The sequence below is a fragment of the Pelodiscus sinensis genome, chromosome 11 (genome assembly GCF_049634645.1).
Source record: "Pelodiscus sinensis isolate JC-2024 chromosome 11, ASM4963464v1, whole genome shotgun sequence".
Taxonomy (NCBI): domain Eukaryota; kingdom Metazoa; phylum Chordata; order Testudines; family Trionychidae; genus Pelodiscus; species Pelodiscus sinensis.
In genome coordinates, this window is record NC_134721.1 from 35,255,262 (window position 1) to 35,262,215 (window position 6,954).

At 50.1% G+C, this 6,954-nt stretch overlaps 1 protein-coding gene and 1 non-coding gene across 7 annotated transcripts in view; both read right to left on the minus strand.

Moving 5' to 3' along the window:
• The window catches only part of LOC102450756 (UDP-N-acetylglucosamine transferase subunit ALG13-like), a 46,274-nt gene extending 39,845 nt beyond the window's left edge, over positions 1-6,429 (minus strand). For 3 of the 6 annotated variants that reach the window (XM_075939186.1, XM_075939184.1, XM_075939185.1), the window contains exon 1: positions 5,533-5,771. The gene's annotated coding sequence lies outside the window, so the exon portion shown is untranslated. The other 3 variants (XM_075939183.1, XM_075939180.1, XM_075939181.1) reach the window with 3 other exon arrangements.
• Positions 5,816-5,964, minus strand: LOC112544880 (small nucleolar RNA SNORA57). Its single transcript, XR_003088284.1, has one exon. It is a non-coding gene; the product is annotated as a small nucleolar RNA SNORA57 (small nucleolar RNA).
• Positions 6,430-6,954: the final 525 nt, after the last annotated feature.

A 6,954-nucleotide genomic window follows, 5' to 3' on the forward strand; every position in this document is an offset into this window, starting at 1 on the left:
GAAGCAGAGTTTGTATGAGGCGGTGGGAGCTTCGGATGCTGAAATTGTGAGGCCATTAGTATTGTGTGGCCAAAGTTTGTGTCTGCGCCTGCAAAAGTTTGCAGTGTGTAATGTTGTGTGAATGTATGTATTGAGGCCCATGTTGCGGTTCTGCAAATGCTTTCAGTAGATATTCCTCGTAGGAATGCCGTGATGGCTGCCACTGCCCGTCTCAAGTGTGCCCGTACAGTTGGTGGTAACTCCTTTTGAGCTATGGTATATGCTAGCTTGATGCAGCCAGATATCCACTTTGATAGTCTCTGATTTGAGATTTGCAGCCCCTGTGCTCTCTCTGTGGAAGAGACAAAAAAAGCCAGAGAGTTTTCCTAAAAGGCTTAGTGCGCTGTAAGTAAAAGGCTAGTGCCCTGCGGATGTGTAGAGTACAGAGAGCTGCTTCTTTTTTATTGTTGTGTGGTTTGGGGAAGAAGACAGTTAAGTATCGGCTCACTGCAGTGGAACTCGGTAAGTACTTTAGGGAGGAACTTGAGGTGGGTTCTAAGCACAACCTTATCCCTGTGGAATATAGTGTAAGGTGGATCCGCTGTCAAAGCTGCTATTTCCCCTACTCGTCTGGTGGACGTGATTGCTAGCACTTTCACAGAGAGATGTAGAAGCGAGCATGTGGCAAGCAGCTCGAAAGGTTTACCCATGAGCACTTTTAATACCAGATTTAAGTCCCATGCTGGTGTTGGATCTTTATGGGGGGGAACAAGGTTATGTAGGCCCCTGCATAAATCGCTTGATTGATGGGTGCGTGAAAACTGAGTGTGCTTGTATTGGAGCATGCAAGGTGGAGATAGATGCCAAGAGCACTTTGATGGTATTGAGGGAGAGGCCCGTGGTATGTAGTTCTAACAGGTATTGCAAAATGTGAGATACATCAGTGTGGGGAAGTTTGCATCCATGAGCTGTGCAACAGACCTGGAATCTGTTCCATTTTTTAGCATATGTCTTTCTCGTTGCAGGTCCTCTGGAGTTGGCGAGGACATGTTGCACCGGATCTGTGAATGTCTGTTCTAATGGGGACAGAGATGCTGCCGTGTTAGTCTGGTCTAGCTGAAACAATAGACAGGACTATGCAGCACTTTAAAGACTAACAAGATGGTTTATTAGGTGATGAGCTTTCGTGGGCCAGACCCACTTCTTCAGATCAATATGTGGAAGAAAATTGGCACGACCATATATGCCAAAGTGATACAATCACTGTTTTTTTGATTGTATCACTTTGGTATATATGGTCGTGCCAATTTTCTTCCACATATTGATCTGAGGAAGTGGGTCTGGCCCACAAAAGCTCATTACCTAATAAACCATCTTGTTAGTCTTTAAAGTGTTGCATAGTCCTGTCTTCTGTTCTGATGGGGTCAGCCAGCAAGCATCCATGCTCGCAGATGTAATTTGTGGATGTGTGGATGAGGGATTTGACTGTTTTGTTGCATGATCAGCATACGTACTGGCGAAAAGCGATATGGTGGCAGTACGCTCATCCATAACAGGTAAGGATACCAGGTTTGTCTGGGCCAGTTGGGTGTTACAAGTATCACTCTGGCCCTGTCCCATCTGATTTTGAAGTTTACTTTCTGTATCAGGGGAAGGGAGGGAATGTGTATGCTAAGTGTGCGTTCCATTCTATACTGAAAGTATCCCCCAGAGAGTCCAGACCTATGCCTGCTCTGGAGCAGTAGCATGGACATCGGGAGTTGCTGCTGGTTATGAAGAGGTCAACTGTTGGGAAACCCCATTTCTTGAAAAGGTGGTTGAGTATTGTTTCGTTCATCTCCCATTCGTGATTCTGGGGAAATTGTCTGCTTAGCCTGTCTGCCAGCATGTTGTCTTTGCCTGGTAGATAGGTGGCAGTCAGCTGTATGTTCCGTGGAATGCACCATTCCCAGAGGCTCAGTGCTTCCTGGCACAGTTGGTAAGAGGTGCTCCTCCCTGTCTGTTAATGTAATACATTGTTGAGATATTGTCTGTGAGAATCTGTACCATTCTGCCCCGAATGGTAGGGAGAAAATGAAGGCACGCATTCCTTACTGCCCTTAGTTCCAGTACATTTATGTGTTGTCTGGTCTCATCTACTGTCCATTGCCCCCGTGCATGTTTGTGGTGCAGATGTGCTCCCCACAATCTAGGAGTGAGGCATCTGTGGTGATTGTCACCGATGTAGAAGGCCTCTGAAAAGGCATTCCTGCACACACGTTGTCATGTACAGTCCACCATGTAAGGGAGGTTTTTATGTGGCTGGACATGATAAGGTTCTTGCTCAGTGGGTGGAGGTGAGGTCGGTATATTGTGCACAGCCACAGTTGCAGTGGTCTCATTCGTAGCCTGGCATATTGAACTACAAAGGTGGCTGCTGACATGTGCCCTAGTATTTGCATGCAAGATCATGCGCTTATTCTTGGACATGATTGTGCTGTCTGTATGATCTGTTTGAGAGACAGCCATCTGTTGTGAGGTAGGAATGCCCTGGCTTTTGTGCAGTCCAAGTATGCCCCTATGAACTCCAGAGTCTGTGAAGAGGCGAATATGCACTTTGCCGTATTAAGCATCGGGCCCAGCTCACCAAAGAGGGCTGTGGCCGTGGAGACAGCCTGCTGCGTCTCTTGTTGAGTAGGTCCAGTTATGAGGCAGTCGTTGAGGTAAGGGAATATTGTAACATTGTTCTTGCATAACTGGGTGGCCACAACTGCCAGGACTTTTGAGAAGATTCTTGGAGCTGTGGAGAGTCCAAAAGGTAGCACCCTGTATTGGAAGTGTTTGTGTCTTATTGTGAAGTGGAGGAATCTTCTGTGTGATGGGTGGATTGCGATGTGGAAATATGCGTCTTGGAGGTCAAGGGTAGACATCCATGCTCCTTTTTCCAGGGTAGGAATAATTGTAGCCAGAGTAACCATCTTGAAGTGTTGGTATTAGACATATCGATTGAGTTTTCGCAGGTCTAGTACTGGTCTTCATCCCCGATTTTTTGGTCTTGAGAAAATAATGGGAGTAAAAACCCCTTCCCCTGTGCTGTTTGGGGACCTCTTCTATGGCTCCTATTGCCATGAGGCGTTCTGCCTCTTGTAAGAATAAGGTCTCGTGAGAGGGGTCCCTGAAGAGGGAGGGAGAGGAGGAGTGGGAAGGAGGAATGTATGTAAAGGGGATGCAGTAACCGTCTCTTATGATTTCCAACACCCACTTGTCGGTGATGATTTCCTGCCAAGATGGATAAAAATTGGCTAGTCTGTTGCCAAATGATGGAGATGGCTTTATTTGCTGCCCTAGAGAAACGGGTGATGTCAGACCCTCAACCAGACCTTAAAATTTGCTGTCTGGTTGTCATGGGTTGTTGATTGGATGATTGCCTGCGTTTGTTTTGTCTTTGTCTGCGTCTGTTATTGAAGTGTCTTTGTTGCTGGTTGAAGGATGTAGCTCTGTATCTTTGTTGAAAAGACCTATTCTGTTTTCTTCTCACTGTAGGTACTTGGATTCCTAATGTTCTCAGTGTAGCCCTGGAATCCTTCAAGGTGTGAAGAGAAGTATTTGTGGCCTCTGCAAATAGCTTTGAGCCTTCAAATAGGAGGTCCTCTAGCGTGTTCTGGACTTCTCTGGGAAAACCTGTCTGTTGCAGCCATGACGCCCTTCTCATAACTACTGCAGAAGCAAGGGATCTAAATGCGCTGTCCGCGGAATCCAGTGTGGCTTGCAGTGCTGTGTGCACTATAAGCGTGCCTTCTTTAACATTTGCTTTAAATTGTTCCAATTTAGTGTCTGGAATGTCTTCAATAAACATTGACATTTGGTCAAAAATGTGATAAGTGTAATTTTCTAATAGGGCTGTGTAATTAGCAATTCTCATCTGCAGGCTTGTGGAGGAATAAGCCTTTTTCCCCTATCACATCCAGTCTCTTCCAGTCTTTGTCATTGGGGGCTAGGCGCAGGTTTTGTTTTGTAGCCCATATCACCTTTGCCAGGTCCATTAGCACCTCACTCATTGGGATGGCCAGTTTTGAATATGCTGCTGCTTGTAGGATATTCGTGAGCTTGTGTTGGGTTTGAGGTGTGTCTGAGAGTGTGATGTTTAGTGTTTCTATCACTCTCCTGAATAGATCTTGAAAAGACCTACTATCATCACCTCCTGTGGCTAATGAACCTGTTATTGTGTCTTCAGGGCCCTTGTCGGTAGCTTGCTCTTGTGGGGATGAGGGGAAACTGCCTGCCTCATCTGTAGTGTATCCTTCCTGGTCATCTGGGTTTGGGATGTAATGTGAAGAGCTTATTGGCAAAGTCTGTGCCCGAGCTGTCACTGATTGAGGCTGTGGCTGCATGCATTGTTGCTGCCTGTAAAAAGCCCTGAGTGCCTCCTGTGTTCAGTGCTAGCTAATCTCTGGAGTGGAACTGGTTGAGGGAAATTGCCAGCGTTTGGTACGGCGTGCTGAGGCAGCTTTTTTCGCGCCCTCTGGCGGGGGGGGCTGGTACCTGAGGAACAGGACACGTCACATCTCAACCCTCGCTGAACAACACCCCATCCCACCCGGGAAGCTGGCACCCACCTGCCCAGGACCAGAGCAGCCGGGGCAGGGACCCGAAAGCCTGGCCACCCCGCGCAGGGAGCATCAACACTGCCATAAGGTAGCTACCTGAAAGCGCAGGACCCTGCTCGGGGCCTCTCTGCTCTGCAGCCGAGATCCTCTGCCGGGCGCTGCCCTGCCCACTTCCTGCAGCACCTGGCTCAGAGGCGGGGCCTTGATCCCAGCACTTCTCCTCCCCCCGCGGGATGGGAGGCGGGGAAGCTATGTGGCTCTGGTCACAGCAAGCAGCTGCCAGGGGAGGGGCTGCCTCCCATTAGCGAGTAGCTAATTGAGGGGCCTGAGAGGAGGGGTCAGACCCAGCCACACTTCACAAGGAGACTTTCCTCGCTCAGCCCCCTAGATGAAGCAGCTGAACCGGCCAGCGGTTTAAGCCAAGTGCCCCACCAAATCCCTGTCCCGCAAACAGAATCAGGCACTAACAGGAACGTGTTCAAAACTTTATTAGCATAACGAGGCAATCACCTGAACACCCCTTTCTGATCAGCAGAGCCGGCTTGACCAAGGCCAGGATCGCTTCAGCCCACTGCTAAAAGAATAGCAAACCAAGGCCATCTCCCCTGACGCCCACTGCAGAAGTCTACGTAGGCTGCTCTGCCACTTCTAAACGGGCTCAGCTCAGCCCACAAACCTTCCTATCCCAAACCAGCCATTTCAAACTAGAAGCCACCCCGTTTCACTTGACATTCTTCTACACAGGGACTGGGTATGGGGGTCTTAGCATCCCTACATCTAACACCATCAGCCCTCTGAAAGGGGATATTAATTCCACCCCTCCAGTCAGCTCAGGTCTGAACCCAAACTGCAAGGAGTCAGCTGTAAACCAAGCTGCGTGCTATTTGCATGAGGATCAGGCACACCCCTGCCCCAGGCAAGCGAGGAAGAAGCCTGCAAACTTTCACACCTGTACGCTACCTCTCACCTCTCCTTAGGCAGCAGGTCTTCTAGAAGGATCAGAGCAGATCTGGAGAGGAGGTTGCAATAGCCTTGTGGCTGGGTCTAAGCACTAGCGGCAGCAGAGCCGAGTCCTTGTGGCCTTCCGGAAGCCTGGGAAGAAAGAAAGGATTTGTAAGAAAACTCCTCCCCATGGTCTGTAAGAAGGGCCAGCTTCCACCTACCACCAAATACTGATGCTTTTTTGCCCCATCCTCCAGGAGACCCCACCCACCCAAACTGAGCAAGCAGCCTCTTCACAGGAGAAAGCCGCGTGTCCCGGAGCTTGAGGATAGAACCAGCAGATGGGTAAGCCACTGGCACCGAAGACAGAACACCGGAGGGATGGATCCCCATCATCTGCCTCCAGAACATCACAGAGCCGGGCACCGTACCACCCGGATCTGCCAAGAATAGGAGGCACCATCCTAGTTCCCCTCCCCCCCCCCCGAGATTGCTGCTCCCCGATGTCAAACCACCGCCAGTTGCCTCAGTTCCGACCCCAGACTAATCACTGTTCCCACTATGGCACCCTATTTTACACACAAAATTACCTGTCAAAGAACAGGCCACGCACCTCCCCAGGTGGCTGCTTATAAGGCAGGGGCGTGGTTTAACACATCTTCATTGTGACTGGCCAGCCGGTCTCCCAATCAGGGACTTGGATCCAACTGGACCCAATCAGAGACACCTTACAAATTCAAATCCCTTCGCAAAGGCGGACGAAGATGGGAGTCGTGTCTATGAAGGCAGGAGGAAGGAAACAGAAGGAAAGTGTAATGTCACGTGGCATAACTATCAGAAGCGGTTGTGGGAGATTGCGAGAGCAGGCCCAGCATGGGGACCCCAGGAGGGAAAATCAACCGGCCCCAAACGGTGAATGAGAGCTGCCCCCCAGCCTTACCCCGCGGTTCCCCCTCAGAATTCCCCCGCCCGCACAGCTGAGGGCGCATCGTTTCTGCAGCCGCTGTGCCTCTCATGGGGTCTCCCTCTGCAATCCCTCTCGTGGCCTCAAACCATCTTCTGGGGCTTTCTTCGGCACCTCCATTGACCCCATAACTCAGCCCCGCCTCTCCTTTGTGTAATGCCTAGTCCCGCCTCAGATGCCTTTGGCGGGTTCCCCTTCCTTATCTTTGAGATTACCCCGCCTCATAGCCAGAAACCCTCTTCTGAAACACATTGTCTCCTTGGGACACCAGCCCATCGTCCCTCTCCTCCACATGTAGCTCTGATCTATGGCATTTCTGCAGTGCTGAGCCCCAGACCCTGGGCTCCCTGCTTTGCCCCAACTCAGTACAGAGCTGGGGGAGCCCCACTGGGTGGTAGTGACTGACGAGCATCTTCAAAGAATTTGCTGTGGGTTTCTCAGCTCACTATGGGATGAATAGGCTGGGGTGTGTAAAAGATTTTA